Below are 17,670 nucleotides of genomic sequence, written 5' to 3' on the forward strand. Positions count from 1 at the left end.
ACTCGCGTCGGTGTGTCAGACCGAAAGTTTTAAAAAAGTGACACACGCCCCCTTTGTACCAACACATGCGATACGCTACAAGATGACGAACGACGAATAACGAAGCTAGAGAGAACCGCAAAGTCGTAGTGTTGATATTTTCTGAGAAATGAGCGAATTATTGATTTCTCGGTCTGACAGACCAATGCGCGATTCGTTCTTGTTTTTGAAGTGACTTTAACCCAAAGGTCATTCGTCCCTAAAACCAATGCGCGAGTATAGGAGTGTTAACAACATTGATCTATGTTTTATTTCAATTTGAAGTTCTATGTCTCTATAAAACGGTTGTGTCCCATTCACCCAAATACCATTCACCCGAAACACGTTTACCCGATACACATTTACCCGAATGTAACACATAACCGAATGGACATTTACCCGAATGCAACAAATACCCGAATGTAAAAAATGCCCGAATGTAACAAATACCCGAATGCGACATTTACCTGAATGCAACATTTTCTCGAATGCAACATTTATCCGAATGCAACATATACCCGAATGGAATGTTTACCCGAATGAGAGAAAGGATTCCGACAAATCTTGAGTTTCGTCGAATCTCCTGTTGATAAATAAGACAATATGAAAAAGTAACAAAAATAGGAAGTGAAATGAAAAATTGTAATAAGGAAATTTGAAAATGATTTTGAAGACTTCGCGGTGTTATTTTAAAAAAATAGTGTAAATAATAAGTGAATATTTTTATTTTATTTTTATTTTATTTGCAATTATTATTTTTAATTCCTAAGAATGGTATCAAAACTCCGGATACTACTTTACTCACTAGTCACTGGTCTGGCGCAACATAACATCCGACATGCGCATAACGCGCTGTACTTGTTGGTGGATTTCTCCGAGACTGGGCCGCAGTGAAAAGGTTAACATAAAAAATATAAAGCTAAATGCCATAACTATGTGAAAAGAATTGATAAAAAAATTGTACTCATCTATCACAGCACAATTTTTATCAGGAATTTATTATTTCGCGATGAAAACTATTTTGAGGTCAACGTAATGGGGGCGAAGTCCCCATTCAACGAGGATAAGGAATCGAGGCGGCATCGAGCCGCCGAGGTGGCGCAATCCGAGTCGGCCGCCGACCCGCCGTCGGAAGCGGCGGCCTCTCTAGCGTTGGTGACCAACTCAGATTATACCAGCTTGTCGGCTTGAGGCCGCCTCGGTTCCTCATCCTCGTTAGATGGGGACTTGGCCCCCCATTACAGTGATCTCAGAATAAATTTTATTGCGAAAAAATAAATTCACATTTAAAATTACACTTCAGTGCCGTAATACGTATGTCCCAACATTTTCAGCTTTCTTTTAAGTGAACGGGCTGCGTCAGCCATATGGATAGATGAATTTCATTATACGTTATAAAAACTGCATTCTCTCACTTTTTATTATTTTGAAAAGGATTTTACCCAACGCCGCTATTTCTCAAATTGCACTACCCACGAAGAACTTTTTGGATGGAAATGAACGTACAAAACAAATATCTGAAATCAGAATTAAATATACAAATACTTCCTAATAATAAAATTTGCGTATAATTCGAATATATCCTTTTTCGGGTAGGTCTCGCATTCGGGTAGATGTTACATTAGGGTAATTGTTATATTCGGGCAACTGTTACATTCGGGTAATTGTCGCATCCGGGTAAATGTCGCATTCGTGTAATTGTCAATTCAAATTCAGTTAATCAGTTTTGTGGTTATTTTACTGGATTATGGCGTTGTTTTTTTTCAACTCTCTCGTGTACCGTGGTTATGTGTGTATGCGTGGTAGCTTGCTTTTTAGAGCATGTTTTTTACAGCAGTGATATTAAGGATGGAATCCACTAACCACTAATTCTGCCAGCAAAATGATCCAACTGTATCGAGAAACATCAACATCCCAGCTAAGTACTATTAACAATTTGTTATTTTTATAACCGATCCGAAATGCAATCCGCTTCAAGTCTCTCGGTGTTGTGTGCGAGAGAGAGAAAGTGTCAGTCAGTAGAAGACTGCGGTGATGGCGGGTGCGGCTGCGTGTGAGAGTGTGGCATTACGAGTGCGCGATCGTGGAGGATGACCAGCAAACATGTGATTGTATTGGTGTGGTTGCCTCGCTTCCCAGAACGGACTCGTTTGCTTCGGAAGACCAAGGTAGTTTGATTCTTTTCGTCGGTTGACGTACAGTCGAGTTTTTGTGAGAGGATTGGATCGGAGAGCATATTTTGATTGTGCGATAGCTGACGGATGGAGGCAGGCTGTTTTGTTTGTTCGAGGCAGACGATTTCGGTCACGGCAAGGCGGAGCGGACGGTGTAGCCACGCCGGTGCAGTTCTATGTCGTTGTTTACTTCTCGCAGTTGCGTGAGTTTTGTGCAGCCGCATTTTCGCGCGAAGTTGCATTCAATCTAAACGACATTCTAGAGTTTTAGAAGATCCAATAGTTTTAGAGGTTTTTATATATCTAATATTGTCTTCGTGGTAAAGAGCGCATTGACGTCAACGTAACATCGATTTTCTTTTCTTTTAAATCTAGCTAGATGTTGACTTTGATGTGTATGTACAAGCGGCCATAAGATTTCCATGCAAGAATATTCAATGTAGTGTGCGTTTCGACCATGAGAATGTTACGGAGGTCGAGAGAAAAGTTTGAATTAACTTACATTTGTCCCTTTTGCTCACCCATGTTTTTTCTTGGGATTAGTAGTTCACCTTGAATGTCAGTGAGTTCTTCTTGTATGTATCTCCTTTTCGGTTTTTTTTGAATAGAGGATTGACGTTGCTTTTCCTTCAATTATGTCATTCTAACCCTTACTACAAGAACAATGATTTCGTTAATAATTGGTCGACTGATTACTTGAGAAATTGTTAATTTTTATTACAAATCCAAATCGCAGGTATCAAGTTTTCCTTTTCGAGGTTCAAATATAAATTGCAAGACTAGGTTCAAGATGCTAGAGTCCCAATTCGGAAAACTTCCGTGATTTCCGTGTATTACAATGGAAGAGCATGACGTGCGACTAGGCACAAGTATTAAGTCCGATCTGAGTCTGATAAGACCTTATCAGGTGACCCTTCAATATATTCAATCTTCAAATGCATTTGATTTTCGAGTTTTTACTCCGTTGAACAGAGGAGACTTTTCAGGTTACCGTTCAGCTGCTACGAAATGCATTTGATGTTCGAGTTTTCGTTTCAACGAGTAATTGGGTCCACGCTTACAAAATTAATTCACTTACCAGAGTTATGATCCTTTTGCAGAGACCTTTTCAGGTCACCCTTTAATATCTTCACGGCTACGAAATGCATTTGGTTTTCAAGTTTTCGTTTCGTCAAGTGATCTCTAGTTTGCGTTAGCATAATCACATCACTTACCACAGTGAATCCTGATTATTACCCCTTCCCACTATCCCTTCCATGATAAACGCTAGGGAACCACGCTATAGAGGCGACCCTTCTGGCCTTCGGCCGGCGAATATCATACTAACATTCCTACCCTTCCCCTGGTGACTGTAAGGACGTGCCCGGCGTCGTTATTGATCATTGAAAGCTCGAATCACCGAAACTTGTACAATGAGAATGATTTGCTACTCCCAAGCGTCATTCGGAGTGTTCTTTGTGCAATTTGGTTGGTTCAGGTCAATCACGGAGAGCAACTACGAATTGTACAGTCTACCCAAGCTCAAGCTCAAGCTCAAGCTCATTCGTGTAATTGTCAATTCGGGTAGATGTTACATTCGGGTAGCTGTCGCATTCGGGTATTTGTTACATTCGAGTGAGTGGATTTCGGGTAAATGTGACACAATCCTATAAAACACCATGCAATATACTCCAATTTTAATACATTTTTCACTTCGATTTAATAGCGATTCAAATCCGTATTCTAGCTCATTTTGAGGAACGTTTCGAATTTTTGATATAGTTTATTTATTTTTTTATACTCCTCAATCACTTCAGGTGGTACACATTTCCCATCAATTTGAGTGTTTCTAAAGGAATTTGAAAATGGTATCAGACAACAAACAAAAAAGTATTTCTGAAAAAACATTGTTTGACAATTAAAACAGAATAAATTTTGACAGATTTTATATCTGATTAGATTCATGTATCAGAACATAGTTAGAGCCTCTGAATGCTAAAATATAGACTGAATCCCGGAACTTAATTGACACCTTGTGTACCACACCAATAATTTTGGTAATAAAATAAATGAATAATCTCCATCGTTCAATTGTTGAGCAATGTACGTTTTCAAGGTCAATGTTCAATCAAAAATTTTCTTATTTCCTCCTCAAGACAAACGAATTATTGTACCCGGAACATATTTCAGCAAAAGTAAACATTTAAAAAAGCAAACGGATGTAATACAACTCAGATTAAACAACAAAGAATAATGAAGAATCAAACTTCACTTATCGTCCATCCAGCTTGCCTTGGAACGATTCTTTTTCTGTAGCTGTGATTCACTAAAACGCGTTAACCTTCTACTTTTCCCGCGTAAGCTTTTGAGATGAGAATGACTTGGTGCTCTTCTCATCGCAATTGTGGTGGAACTGAGGATAAATTCATTGGTTTTGCTCGGTTCATAAATTCTTTAATGTGTTGAGTTCTCGGGTCGACAATGGATGAGAAATTACGTTCATTGAAATCTGTCATTCTTCCAAGTTTCCATTTTTATGTTTTTTATTCCTCCACTAGCTGACCCGGCAAACATTGTTCTGCCATGTAAGTTATTTCTACTGAACTTTTCGATTGTTAAATGAATAATACATGTTGTATTGTATGTGTGTTTAAACATTTTAGCAATTTAATCGAATGTAATATAATCGATAAAACAGAACGAATGAAACAAAAGTGTGTTCGATGTTTATGCTGCCGGAAATTACGGTCCGTATTGTCATTCGATAAACAAACGTGAAACGTTTGTGACTCTTGGGTTCTATTGAGACGGAAAGCCACAGCGCTATATCGGTGCGGAGCAATTCTGAAATATCAGTGCAATTGATCAACCCAGTTGGCTATCCCGAAGAAACCGAACTTAAGTATAAATCGAAAATGAAATTGGATATTTGAATCTTAAAGTGTGCTGTTGTTGTGTGATCTGTTCAATGTTTTTTTCGGGACCGATTTCAAATGCAACTGCACGAACGCTGAACCACGTTTGTGGCAACAATATCGATTACACATAGTCCGGGACTCGAATGGTTTGAAACTCGATCGGAATTTATGATTCGACTTAGAAGACATAGTCTTGCCTCTAAATTAACCATTTTTCTATAAACCGAAACTTTATTCATAATATAAAATCATTATCATTATTGTCTACTAACCAAACTAAAAATGTGTGTACAGTGTTGCCATATTTAAATCTGTACCAGAGGATTTAGAAATCTTTCTCATCTGTACTTTTTATACCAAAAATCTGGATTCTGAACACCAAGGTCGTGGGGGAAAGTGCCTATAAACGTCGTGAAAAAGTGTGTTGCTCGCCTCGATAGATTTTAATTTTGTGAAGTGTCCTTGGAATTCCCCGGAGCATTGCCGAAAAATCAGTTTCATACGAAAGCATATGATTTGCGCGTCGTGTCCGCTGTTTGCGTGTATTCGTGTTGTAACATGTACCTGCTTCGTTGCTTTCTTTCTCTCGCGCAAGTGGTGTGTATGCGTCGGTTTATCAAACAGCCAGTGAGAACAGTTTTCGCTCACTTTTTTCCAAACATTCTCTGTTCGGTTTGTTAGGGAAACTAAAGATGTTTTTGATGTAAAACTACGTCTTTCATTAAGGGTGCCAAATCAGAAAACAGGTCACGTTTTTATGAAAGTTAACGTTAATAACTATTTTTGCCGTGAACGAATTCTGGCGATTGACATACCAAACGAATCGGAAACTCCCTAAGATTTGTTTGATATGCTATACAATACAATCCCATAGTCTGTATATGGTTTAAATTGATGAAAATTGGAAGCATTCCCATTTCCTCATACATTTGTTCTGTCCATTTGCGTGCTTTCCCGAACAGAGCTGTCAATAACGAGCAACTTATCGACGAGCCACGAAGGGTTAATCATAAGATGTCTTCGTGAATAAGGGAAAAGAAGAAGAACGAAGGAGAATATTTGCCTAGAGTATAAACAGTGGATCTTGCTGAGGCAAACTTCATTCTTCGTGAGGACACCGACTGGACAACACCGTTGCTGGGCGAGCTGGAAGGCGAGGGATCGAATGGTTTTCTCAAGGCAATGTGGGTGGAGGAGTATTACGAGGAAAGAGTAGGGCCTTTTTGAAGGCTAGAGACGAATGAACTTAAAAAGTTTAAAGTCTCATTAATTGAACAATGAAAGGAAAGAAAGGCAAACTTTCAGTATCGTGCTAGATATGAAACAATGAACATCGCTTGTTCTTCCTTGTTTTGCGCCACCACATGTCTTCGTTTCGGAATGAGCTGTGGACGCGACCGAATTACTCACTCGCTGATGTCTATGGCATTGCAATCATTGCAATTTTCCAATCTCCGTTGTGCTTTTTGGAAAGCCCGTTACTCAGAAATCAACAAAGACTATAAACAATTGAACAGAGCGCTATTTGGAGCTCATCTGGACCGTGTTCACAGTAATCTGAAAAACAACCCACAAGAATTTTGGAGATTTGTTGATGTACAGTTAATGAACTTGCGCTTAGTAAGAAAACGTGAATGCTTGAAGGTATTGATAACAAAAAACAAATTTTTGGCGGGACGAAGTATGCCGGTTCAGCTAGTTAAGCATAAAATTGAAGCAAGCGCGATGAATAACGGAATATATCGACGATTAGATTGATTTGAGAGTTCTGGGTTACCTTCTCAGGTTTTCCAAAGATAACTTTCCGCCATCGCGATTCGAGTTCGTGAAGAAGTGCGTACTATATATAAATAAAACGATTTATAGCCGGACCAATTAATTTTACAGGTTTTCCTTCTCAGGATATTGCCGGCCGTGTGTTATCAAACAAAAAATTTCGTCGAGTGGTCGATAGCTTGTGTTTACATAATCACATCACTTACTTCAGTGAATCCTGATTCTTACCTCTCCCCACTAACAACTATCCCTCCCATGATAATCGCTAGGGAACCACGCTATAGAGGCGACCCATCTGGCCTTCGGGTGGCGATTATCATACAAACATTCCTTCCCATCCCCTGGTGACTGTAAGGATGTGGCCAGCGTCGTTATTGACTATTTAAAGCTCGAATCACCGAAACTTGTACAATGAGAATGATTTGCTACTCCCAAGCGTCATTCGGTGTGTTCTATGTGCAATTTCGCTGGTTCAGGTCAATCACGGTGAGCAACTACGAATTGTACAGTCTACCCAAGCTCAAGCTCAAGCTCAAAAATCTGTACCAAAAATCTATATAATCCAAAATATTCATTCAAGAGAAAAGTCTATTTTATTAGCATGAGAACAATACTCATTTATTTACTACAAATACTACATTTACATCTGCAAGTCATCCATGTGTTTGTTGATGCTCATACATAGTTTCTCTGAATATAAATTACGTACCATCATTTATCAAAATTTTCGAGTTTTTCCAGTTTCGAGTTGTTTTGATCTCAATTTCCCACGCGGAAAAAATCTGTATCAATCTGTACTTTTTGACGAAAATCTGTACTCTGTATCGTACAGAATCTGTACCAAAAATAATGAAAAACTAAGTACCATTCCAGATAAATCTGTACGTGTGGCAACACTGTGTGTGTATGAGATTTTCCTCGCGTTTGCCGTTTATCCGAATACTTCCAGCAACGTGTACGAAATACGTAAAATATTGTAATGAAACTCATAAACGAGTTAATCTTTTGTGTGAGCACACGTGTAATGCTATGACAATGCATTGCGTTTTGGCATGGTAATAACAAAGGCTGTATCGGGATTGCTCATGATAGTGTCTCGCAAGTGAAGGTATTCTTCCTTACATCGCTTCTGTTGATAGTGTCGTAGGAATCGCAGTCGTTTGCTCTCTGTCGACCATGAATTGTTGGCTGACATCGTAGAATAGCATTGTACTAGCCATGTCGAAATATCATACGATATACATAAAAATGCATCGAGCGCACTCTCTTCTTTGTTTCGTCTCCTCTAACCGCATATTCATAAATATGAATTGAAAATAAGAAATAATGTTCATAATAAATGAAGTACCTGTGGTGACGTGTTTATGCAATATCCATCTTGTCCCTTCAGAACGACTGGGAGAAACGCTAAAGAAACCCTTCAGGCATGCACAATAGTCACGCGTATTCCAGAGCTTGTCACTCAGAATACATTTAAGGCGTAATACTACGTTGATACTACGTTGAGAAGTCGTTCGATGGGAACGTTAGTGTCGTTGAAGAACAACTTGGCAAGAGCCGTATGAACGGTGTGTGTCAACAATGGTTGTTCTTATTATTCCAGATTATTATTTTTTCTTCTAATCACATTTTCTCGCGTCACCGTGCAGTTTTCTTCCAAGATTCCAGCAACGCATGCGCATTGAATCTACAAACGTGCTCTCGAACTGGTGTTTCATCAGGATTAATGACAATAGCGCGATTGTAATTTTATAATCCGAGCAAGTGTCATCTGAAGAATTTCAAGAATTTATTGCGACCATTTAAAAGGGCTTACAACTTGCCGACAACACACCTGGCTTAATATGTTTTGGCATCGAGTTGGAAATGTTTATTCCTCTGAAGTACAACGAATTTTGTGAAGCACATGACAAGAAATGAAGTGCTCTAGTGTTTCTAGTGTTATATTTATGAAACTAACTTTCTTTTTCAACTCTATCACACAAATATCAAGGCAGCAAACCGTTAACTGCTTTAGAAATAAACAAATAAATAAAATAAAAATGAATAGTTAAATAAACAATTCTTTCACGGATAACATTGCATTGCAGAGCGTCCAGCTTCAAAGATGAGGAAGTGAACGTATTACATCTTAGAATCAACCACACTATTTTATTCTGCAAGCGCTTTAGCCTCGATATTTCTGTTTCATTGGCTAAAAATAGAATGGAAGAACAATAGCCTAAGTGAGGAGAGATGATTGATTTGTACAGTAGTATTTTGCTGTGAATAGTCAAATCGTTCTTCAATCGACATAAGATTCCATACTTTTTGGCCATTTTCTTGATGACATTGCTGAACTTGAGTTTGTCATCAATAACCAAGATAATCAATTTCAATAGTCTCATCATCAATTACAATACAGACGTCTTCATTAGAACAATTTCGCGAGATTACCATCTATTTAGTTTTACTTGTGTTCAATTTTAACCGCTTATACTTCAACCATCTACTTGAAGAATGCAAATCTCTATTCAAATGTAGCACGAGCTGATTTAAATCGTTAGCTGCAATGAATAAAACAGTATCATCTTCAAAAAGATTGATATCACAATATCGTAAAACTCGTCGCATATGATTGATGCACAAAATAAATAAAATGGGCCCTTACACACTTCCATGAGGTACTCTAAGATTATTCCCTAAGGGACTGGAAATGAAATCGTTAAAAATACTCCGCTGAGCTCTGTCATACAAATAGCTTTTCACCCTTTTTCTACGAGCGTTCGCCGAGCGACATCCGCGCGACGACCTGTGTGTACGAACGTCGTCTTTAGACGGCATCAGGGTGATACTGCACATCGATCACACCAGCGCGATATGCATACTTTTCGGCGCAGGGCTTCATACAGCGGTAGCACTCCGGCGGAGCACACTGCCGTAGAGAAAGGGTTAAACCATTGAAATGCAGCATCCATCTTTGCAAAGCGCTTAATCGTATTCAACAACAATGTGTGCAACATGTTGATGGGACGAAACTCTTCGGCTTTAATCGTTCCAGCAACCTTTTAAGTAGGAACTATTGGAATCCCACGCTAGAAGCACATGTCCAGTTAGTGAAGATTAATTAATAAAGTCTAGCAAGATGTAATCAATGAAATGAAAGAAATCTTGAATATCCTAGAATTAACATAATCAACTCCAGCCGGTTTTTTTTAAGAAAAGCAAATAGGGTAAATGATCTTGGTTTGTCCAATTTGGGGTGTTTTTACGCAACTAGTAAATGCAAATCGATTTTTCTTCATGAAAATCACACATAATCGATACGAGTTTGGGGGTTTGTTGAAAAGCCCCAAGTCTCTAGTTGCTAATACTACCATGAGGTGTTGAAATTATTTAATTTTTTATGTTTTTTAACGATTTTCCTTAAAGAAGAATTATGATCATGGTTTGACCACCTCTGATCATTGTTTGCCCAAAAAAATGATCATGGTTTGTCCGGTATTAGAAATCTCCATTTTTGAATGAAAACATTCGAATTCACAATTAGATGTTGCATTTATCATTGCTTGAGTTTACTGTCATCATATTGATTCATTCATAATTTAGGCTTTCTTCAGAATATTGCCTTTTCTTGGGCATTTTAGAAGTGTTCACCTCAACACAATCAACACAGAAAAACCATACTTCTGCTATGCGCGAAGCACACCATAAACAAACATAAACAAACTGCAGCGCGCCAAGCGGTTGCCATAGAAATCATGTGGGAAAAACAACATTATTGAATTGGACAACTCATCCGCTGAGCTCTGTCATACAAATAGCTTTTCACCCTTTTTCTACGAGCGTTCGCCGAGCGACATCCGCGCGACGACCTGTGTGTACGAACGTCGTCTTTAGACGGCATCAGGGTGATACTGCACATCGATCACACCAGCGCGATATGCATACTTTTCGGCGCAGGGCTTCATACAGCGGTAGCACTCCGGCGGAGCACACTGCCGTAGAGAAAGGGTTAAACCATTGAAATGCAGCATCCATCTTTGCAAAGCGCTTAATCGTATTCAACAACAATGTGTGCAACATGTTGATGGGACGAAACTCTTCGGCTTTAATCGTTCCAGCAACCTTTTAAGTAGGAACTATTGGAATCCCATGCTAGAAGCACATGTCCAGTTAGTGAAGATTAATTAATAAAGTCTAGCAAGATGTAATCAATGAAATGAAAGAAATCTTGAATATCCTAGAATTAACATAATCAACTCCAGCCGGTTTTTTTAAGAAAAGCAAATAGGGTAAATGATCTTGGTTTGTCCAATTTGGGGTGTTTTTACGCAACTAGTAAATGCAAATCGATTTTTCTTCATGAAAATCACACATAATCGATACGAGTTTGGGGGTTTGTTGAAAAGCCCCAAGTCTCTAGTTGCTAATACTACCATGAGGTGTTGAAATTATTTAATTTTTTATGTTTTTTAACGATTTTCCTTAAAGAAGAATTATGATCATGGTTTGACCACCTCTGATCATTGTTTGCCCAAAAAAATGATCATGGTTTGTCCGGTATTAGAAATCTCCATTTTTGAATGAAAACATTCGAATTCACAATTAGATGTTGCATTTATCATTGCTTGAGTTTACTGTCATCATATTGATTCATTCATAATTTAGGCTTTCTTCAGAATATTGCCTTTTCTTGGGCATTTTAGAAGTGTTCACCTCAATACAATCAACACAGAAAAACCATACTTCTGCTATGTGCGAAGCACACCATAAACAAACATAAACAAACTGCAGCGCGCCAAGCGGTTGCCATAGAAATCATGTGGGAAAAACAACATTATTGAATTGGACAACTCATGATCAGAATTGAGTTCATCAAAATGCGTTAATTTAATGGTTTAGCTATGTAAATCCGATACAAATGGTGAGCAAGCATGATGTTTACAATATTTATAAGTGTTGTAATCCAGAAAAGGTCTGAATACGTGCCAAATAATCATCTGGTGATTGATTAAAAGTTAGCTCGAATGAGGGGCGCATTGACACAAATAGAAGGTGTATTTTATAATCCTTTAAAACATGTGATTTCGTAAAAATATACTATCAAACTACTATAAATCATGTAAAAGGCAATTTCATTTATATGTTTCGAAACATTCGAAGGCCTTATTTGACACAGGAGCGCTGAATTAGAGCATTGAAAAGAGTGGGCAAACCATGATCATATTTTCGACTGGACAAACCAAGATCATTTACCCTACTCCTAAATTCGTTGAAAGTAATTGGGTGAAAACTTTCAAATTTAGAATTACTATCAATCGGCTGTTTGATTTCATCAGGTTCATCGACCAATTCAATAGATTGATCAATCAATGAAACACTATTGACAAAATATTCGTTGAACTTAGATGCTATAGCTTGTTCAGATTGTACAAGAGTACCATTGAAGGTAATGGACCGCGGGTTGCTATTACTAGGTTTCAATAAAGATTTCAAAATTTTCCACCACTCTTTGCTGTTGTTTTGATGCTGATCAATTTTCCTCTGAATATATTAACAACGAGTTTTCTTAATCGATTGTGAATATCTATCACGCGCGATCGTGTACATATTCCAATGGTTTTCATTATTCGTTCTACGAAATTTGTGTACCATCTGTCTCTTACGTTTAAAGCGCAAAAGATTCAAATTGGGCCAGCTGTTCAAGTTTTTCAAAGACCAGCACTTTAATGATCAATTAAAGTTTCAACTGTGACTGGAAATACGCGTAAATTCATCTACTTATTGTTTTAAATTGAAGAAATCTGCTAAATGCTTCAAATGAGTCGAATTGTGGTTATCACGCCAATTAATATTCGCCAGCTAATATATTCAGTTTGCTACAATCAAGGTATGTTTCGAGCTAGATTTCTACAACTTCAACAACATTTCACTAAGAATCCACACAAATTTCCCAAGACATCACTCACGGTTATAAGATATGTCATCTGCATCCCATGGCGATATAATTATTATGATTCACCACAGGCAAAGTTACAGACAAATATAATATTACCGAGGCAAGCTAATTATTTAGGGCAGTATTCTAGTCTAGAAATTTAAAAAAAAACATGTTTTCTCTTCATATTTCTGAACTTTAATGATTCAAGAATATACCCTAGAAATGACGTTTTCAAAATCACATTATTTACCCAGTTATAGCCATTCTCGTGATCCGGTATCTAATCTAGCGCGGCCAAAACAATGAACTTCAAACGCGTTTTTCTCGAATCTAGGTTTTTCAAACTGGCGTACACGATATCTCAAGTTCTTCTGAACCGATTTATGTCGAATTTATATGAATACAATCTGTATGCACCTCTCTATCGCAAGAATCAATAAAAAATCACGATTTTTCAATTTTACTATTTAAAAAAAAATCGGGAAACGTAAGAGAAAACGCTTTAAGCAGCATATTTTTCTTCAAACGGCCATTTTGTAAAAAAACATGTTTTCAACTTATCCGATGTTTATGCGATAGCAGTGTTTTTTACTGATTCAGAATCTGTTCGATTTTTTTGTTTCGGATAACTAGAAGGGCTGGAATCGTGTACGCCATGGCACAACTCAACTTCTAACTATTCTGATTATGAATAGTTTTCCCGTTCAATTTTTGTTTTGACGTAGGACTACGTCTAACCGGAAGATATAGGGGGTGAAATGGAAATCTAGGCACTGAACAAGTAGGAAAAAATGCAAGATTTGGAACGCTTATAACTCGAGCATTTCTCAATAGATCGCGAAGGTTTTTGCATCAATTGATAGAAAATATATCTACGCATTTATCATAACGAATAACATTTCATTTTTCTTGAGATAAATAATTGAATAATTGTGAAATATCAAGCATTGTCAAAATGCACTATGTGCCCATTTTTGATTGGTCCATTTTGTGCTCCTCAAATCGTACCGACCAAAACGGGCACCCAGCGGCAGCAGCGAAATAGAATGAAGCACGATTGGAAAGGAAAAGGAAGAAAATGAACGAAACATTGGTCGCAGTCTCACACATGCGTAATTCTCGAGCCAGCCAGTCAGCTTAAAAATCCCCGCTCCGCTGCCGTAACGATCATTCTCATCCAAACCGTACACCACATCGGTTCGCATCACAACACATCAACGAACCAACCCAAGCAGCCATGTCTGGACATGGTAAAGGAGGAAAAGTGAAGGGAAAAGTAAAATCCCGCTCGAACCGTGTTGATCTGGAGTTCCCCGCAAGGGTAGCTAGGCCGAGCGCGTTAGTATCAGTACACCAGTCCACCTAGCCGGCGTTATATAGTTTCGGCCGCCGAAGTGATCGAGTAAGCTGGCAAAGCTGCTCGCGACGATAAGAAAACCCGCATTCGGAACAGAACACATTCGGTTCTGTGGACATCAAGACAACAGGCAGTTGCAGCGAGTGGCGAGTGGCAAACGCAATCGCAAAACGGCATCGGGTAGCAGAAGAAAAAAGTTTGTTCTTTATACAAACTGCTTTGGTGGCAAATCCAGAACAAGGCGGCATCGAGGGCGTTCGAAATGGTTTTTTTTCAAAACCACGAGTACTAAGTTTTCTAAATTGGAATCATTCCATAAAACAAGACGCTTTTCAGGGCCATTAAACCTTCCAAAAAAGAGTTTAGGAAATACAGTTCAATGCTTTCTAAAACAATATCCATAATAATAATAAAACACAAATTGATTTTTTCATAATTTGTTTGCCAGGATATGATGAGTATGTGAATTTGGCAGTTGTTCTGAGCTTATTGATTTTCACCAATTCTTAAATTGCTTCCAGATTGAAAGTACATTAATTTACACTTATCTCGACATTTAGCTAATTGGACGGACCTGTAATGCGACATATTTAGTTGGACATTTTTGTAAACATAGAGTTCGGGGTCCAAATTATGACCCCACATTGAAAGTCGACATTGTACCACTGTCATCGCAAATGTTCAATTACAGGTTAAAATTACCTCCAATCCGATACTGAGTGGTGGTAATGCGACGTGCCATTGAATGTAATTTACTGTAAAATATGTCACAAGCTGGATGGGAAGAAATTTTCCAACTGTGAAAGCTGTGGCGAGTGGCAAATGCAATCGCTAAACAGAAAGGTTTAGCCGAACAAGATGGGGATATCGAGTGACAACAAAACAATAAACTCTTTAGATTGAAGATAATTTTGTGATCCTGAAAAGGACCCTTTTTAGCCTGCATGTGAATCCAACGAGCGAACAAATCGTAATGAATGCATTTTTTTGCCATCGCTCCCTTTTAACGCTCATTCGTTCGTCTCGTTGGACTCGCCCCTCTGGCTGAGTCTGCCGATTTGTCTCTATCCTGTGAGTGTGTACCACTAGAGTATAAAACACGCGGACCCCAAAAAAATATCTTATTTTCTTTCGAACCGTAAACCCGTGTGGTTGTACGGCATCGGCATCGTGGACGTAACAAAGGAGGACAAGTTAAGGGAAAGGCAAAGTCTCACTCGAACCGTGCAGGTCTCCAGTTCCCTGTTGGTCGCATTCACTGATTGCTCCGCAAGGGTAACTAGGCCGAACGGATTGGTGCCGGAGCACCAGTATACCTAACAGCGATTATAGAGTTTCGGCCGTCGGAGTGCTCGAGTTGGCTTGCAAAGCTGCTCACGACAATCAGAGAACCCGCATCAAGAACAGAGCTGCTTTGGTTCGGCGCTCATCAAGGCAACAATTAGTTTCAGTGAGTGGCAAAGTGTTTCTCCGGCACGTCGCATTAAATGTAATTTACTGAACAACATGTCACAAGCTGGATGGGAAGAAATTTTCCAACTGTGAAAGCTGTGGCGAGTGGCAAACGCAATAGCAAAACAGGAAGGTTGAACCGAACAAGATGGGAATATCGAGTGATAACAAAAACACAACATCAAAGGTTCTTTTCAAATCCATCAACATATTCATAAAGAGTAAACAGTAAACTAATCCATTTTTCAGGTAGATTTTCAGGTTCACGTAGGAGAAAAAAATAAAACAACATATTTAAAATATATTTTTAACAAAAGCTGTCCCCTTTGTATAGTCCTACGTCACTCCGGTTATGTCCCCGACATTACCCACCCGTCTTTTTTTTGTTAAAAGATAGATAAACAAATAATGATACAATGGATCGTAAAAAAATCTTTGTTTTATTTTTTCGGAGCTCGAAAAAACTTAAGAAATTCGCTCCTCTACACTAGAATACTGCCTTAAACTTAAGTTTGAGAATACTCTGTGAGATGATGGCTTCTTATCGTATTTAGTTTAATTGATAAACGAAAGGAAAAAGGCGATAGATCGATGATAATTTCTGTAAGTACGGGTTTATGAATTTTTATGTACATTTATGAACATCGATACAAGAAAACTAGAGAATGTTGATTTTTTCGTGTTGATGTTGGAATATTTGTCTAATTTTTTTTCTTCATGAATTCACTATTGAAAATAGAAAATATTATTAATGAATGATTCCGTATTCTTCCTACCTCTACAACCCTTTCAAGCCGGTAGAAGGATTTTTCTTGGGCCACCATTTGGAGTTTTGAATGAATCAAATTTTTGGATATCCGTCCGTGCACAGATCTTTCTACTTTTTCCCTTAAAGTTCATCAAAAAAAACCCTACAAAATGGCAGCCTTCCTGATTTTGTACGTTATTTCTATGCTAAGAAATGTCCTACTTTATGCGACCAAATTATAACTAACACAGGCTTTATATGCGATTGTGTGATATTTGAAAGTGCCTGGAAGAACGTTAGGCCTTGCGGTGACCGGTGATATATCGTTTTGATTTAGAAAATAATCCATGATTCAAACACTATTGTATGTCCAGTATATAGATTCAAGACCAAGTTTTTCACTTTTTGTTGTCGTTGTATAGACAACAAAAAGTGAAAAATATAGACGGTGCAGTTGTTGCACACACATAAACTCTCAGTTAATGAATGCATTTCGAAATATTTCCATGAACAGAAATATACGGACTCGTGCGTTGCACGCTTCAGCTGCTAATTGGAAACTTACCGTCCTTCGAAAAATTGCAGATGATCTTGAAAAGTTCGTTCACACGATCAGACTGGCAATACCCTGGTACTGATAAATGGTCGGTCCGCTGCAGTTTTAATACAACTCAAGCTGAAAAGTGTTTTCATTCTGATGCAAGAACAAACCTAGCTCCGGCGGATCAGGTGCATTATGCTAGTTCTTTGCCCATTAGTGAAATTTGTTCAACTCGTGCTTCCACAACTCACTTACCTTCTAGCGCGCGTAGGAACTCGCTTGAACAGCGAGTCGTCATGGTAAAGCAAGCAGTTTGACATTGGCAGTAAATATCACGCAGCACTCAAATGCATATCAGCGGTCGCAGCATCAACCTGGACATTTTTTTTTCGTTTCGCAAGAATCACCACACTGAAATTGTTTATGACACCAACATTGGATCATTACAGCATATAATATTATTGATACATTTCGTAACGATATCATTTCGATGTGTGATCTTTCTTTGCAATATAACCCATCATTCTATTTGTAACAACCCAAGATAATCCTCACTATCCTTACATCCGTTTTGTAGGTAAGCAACTTCGAGATATACTCAAGTAAAAATCTGTACAGCAAAGCAATGCTGTGATGCAAATTTGCACGGAGGAGGAACCAGAAACCAACGAGTGAGGGACCAACGGACACTTTGTGAGTATTTAATAAGATAACCAAAAATATAATAGAATGTATAAAGTAAACCACACACTATTTTTAAGGGTTCTATTGTGATGTAAAACTG

The 17,670-nt window shown here is 38.3% G+C and overlaps 1 protein-coding gene across 2 annotated transcripts in view; it reads left to right on the forward strand.

Moving 5' to 3' along the window:
• The window catches only part of LOC129762872 (ABC transporter G family member 20), a 124,362-nt gene that overhangs the window by 24,336 nt on the left and 82,356 nt on the right, over positions 1-17,670 (forward strand). For both annotated transcript variants that reach the window (XM_055761444.1, XM_055761443.1), the window contains exon 2: positions 17,464-17,579. The gene's annotated coding sequence lies outside the window, so the exon portion shown is untranslated. The remainder of the gene's footprint in view (positions 1-17,463; positions 17,580-17,670) is intronic.

This window comes from Toxorhynchites rutilus, chromosome 1, assembly GCF_029784135.1.
Source record: "Toxorhynchites rutilus septentrionalis strain SRP chromosome 1, ASM2978413v1, whole genome shotgun sequence".
NCBI classification, from domain to species: Eukaryota; Metazoa; Arthropoda; class Insecta; order Diptera; family Culicidae; genus Toxorhynchites; species Toxorhynchites rutilus.